We start from the raw sequence: 2831 nt of genomic DNA, 5'->3' as shown, positions 1-2831 counted from the left end.
TTCGGATCTTCCATCCTTAGCCCCGATTGCTTAATAAAACTTTTTAGAATAATAGGATCAATTTGATCCTAACAATCTCCCTCCCAAAATTTTTTGAAGCAAGCATCTTCATGAAGTCTATAGGTCTTCTCCCCTCTGTTTTCTTGAATAAAGCTTTAGTGTGCTTGGTATGGATGGAATTTTCAAGCTCCCTCCTGAATCTAGCTCTCTGTTCTTCATTTTTGAACTCTTAGACCAAATCAGATTCAATGTGAATGCAGGACCACTAGTTTCACAAAATGCAGCTTTAATCTGCCTACAACCCAACACATACTTTGAAGCACAGAATAGCCAGTCAACCCTAAAAGTAGCAAATTCATCCAACTAAGGGATAGATAAATGTGTGAAGTTCTTGACAAAACAGTGCAACCAGTCTTATGACAAAGAATCTTTCATTGAACCGCAAGTTGAGTAGGAATTCAACTATACAGCTTGATCCAATTGGAGGTAACTTGAATAACCAAAGCAAACACCATTGGAATTGAGAACTGGAGAAAAAAATTATCATAAAGCTTTATGGCTTCAAGAAACAGTAGGTCAATTCAAAAAAAAATTGACAGTACTGTTCTTGATGCTTCTAAGGGTAAAACATAAAAGAATATCGCCATATTCATGTACGATTGGTGATTGCAGGTAAATAAATCTTTAAGCTCTTACAGATTCAGATTTACAAGGAGAGACGATAAACAAATACTCAAGACATGGGTGATAAGTACAGGTTTTACAAACAAAACGCCCATTGCCTTAGGCTGTGAGCACCATGAACTCTTGCTAAACGCCTACGCGTAGATCTGACAAAATCAAGGTTCAAAAGTTCGACTGACTCCAAAAAACTCTATCAAATAAACCAAATTTTTATGAACAAAATAGTTTCGTATTCATCCAAGAACAAATCCCTTAAAAGGAATTTGATTAAAACATTTAATCATATGATGAATCGATGAATTTTGGGTCCAAACTACAGTCGAACAGGAAGCAGGTCACGAAAGAGTAATGTTCAAGAAAATTGAATCTACTGCAGAAAGATCGAATCGATAGAAGTTAATCGATTTGGCTCTGATACCAATTGTTGATATCAGATTTCTTGATAACACTAATAACTAAGTTAAGAGTAGGCTAATTATAGTGTTTAGATGAACAAAATGATGAACACTCAAGAGCAATTTATGTACATTCAAAGAATATACTTGAGTGTCAAAGGTTTCACTTTATTTTAATGATTGTGAAAACGTAAAAGAAGACTTGGATTACAATAGGCCTAACCACCTATTTATACTAGTAATCTAGCTAAGAAGATAACTATCTAGTGAGACTATTAAGCTAATCTTCTATGAATAGATAAAGCTTATATAAACATGGATACACATAAAAACAAGATAAACTTTGTAGAATCCAGCTGTTGATTAGTGTTGGACTGGTAACTGCACTAAGGAGCCGCCCACGTGATATTGTCTGCTCTGGGCTACCCCGGGGTTTCCTCGCACGGCAACAACCCCTCACGGTTTTGTTTTCTAAAACGCGTCACTGGTAGGAGAAGACTCCCACTTCCTTATAAGGAAGAGAAGACTCCCTAGCCTCACCGATGTGGGATGCTCCTGCATTGCTACAGGAGCGGTGGGTTTAAGGACGAGGATTTGACCTGCCGAGGGAACACCGAGTCTGCTGACCCAACAATTAGTCATCTCCAGCCGTCTTCCAAGGGGCATTAATTAAACCTTATCTTCATGTCTTCATCGTATGTCTCTAGTTGAACTAGTGAGGAAAACTCCAAGTGTTAGTACCCAAAGGGGTTATGAAGATGTAGTTTCCATTACATCTCTGGTCAGTTCATCGACCCTCTAGTTGTTCTTTAGACATAGGCATTTTGCCTTGAACTCTTCCATCGGCCTTCTGGTTCTTCATCACTTGTTTGTCTTCATTACTTCCATGCATAAGACTTATGGGGTCTAACACGTAGCCGCTGGAAGTTATTGTGCGCAAGTTCTTTGGAAGAAAAACCAGCTGAACGACTACAATCTTCAGTTCTCAAAGATTCCTATCTATTGTGATAGCACTAGTGCTATTGTAATTGCAAACAACCCTGTACTTCACTCCAAGACCAAACATATAGAGATCAGATATCATTTTATCAGAGATCATGTTATTTATAGTGATATTGAACTTCACTTTGTTCCCACTGATTACCAACTCCCTGAACTTTTCACTAGGCCTCTTGGTGAGACAAGATTTAACATCTTGATAAGCGAACTTGGAATGCTAAACGCTGAAGAATAAATTTCTTCAGCTATACACGTCAATCAGTAAGTGAAATGATTCAGTGTTCTCACTCTATCACTGAACTCTTGAGTAAATGTATCTATTCCCTCTAAGGTATGTATACTCGTTCTTCTTCTTCAAAAATTAAACTAGCACTGAAGCTTTCCTTCTCTAGTGATCAAAACATTTTAAGAAGTTTGTTTCAGCACTGAACATTTTAAATAAGTATATTACTTTTATTCTTATATTTTCTTAAAATAAAATTGATCACTAAACCTTTCTTCTTTCAGTGATTCAAACTGTTTTAAAAGATAGTCTCAGTGTTTCTCTTACCACTGACTCTTTTATGAAAATATATTTTTCTAAGATATTTTCCTTTCATAAAACAAAACCATCACTGAAGCTTTTCTCTTTCAGTGATCAAATGTTTTAAAAGGTTTTTATTCAGTGATTCTCTTATCATTGAACGTTTTAAAAGAAATAGTTAATGAACTGTCTTTATGACGACATTCTCTGTTATCAATACGAGTCACTTT

The sequence above is a fragment of the Cynara cardunculus genome, unplaced genomic scaffold (genome assembly GCF_001531365.2).
Source record: "Cynara cardunculus var. scolymus isolate 2C unplaced genomic scaffold, CcrdV1 Un_Scaffold_1367, whole genome shotgun sequence".
Classification (NCBI taxonomy): Eukaryota; Viridiplantae; Streptophyta; class Magnoliopsida; order Asterales; family Asteraceae; genus Cynara; species Cynara cardunculus.
The sequence above is the reverse complement of the archived record's forward strand: the minus strand, read 5'-3'. Positions refer to the sequence as shown.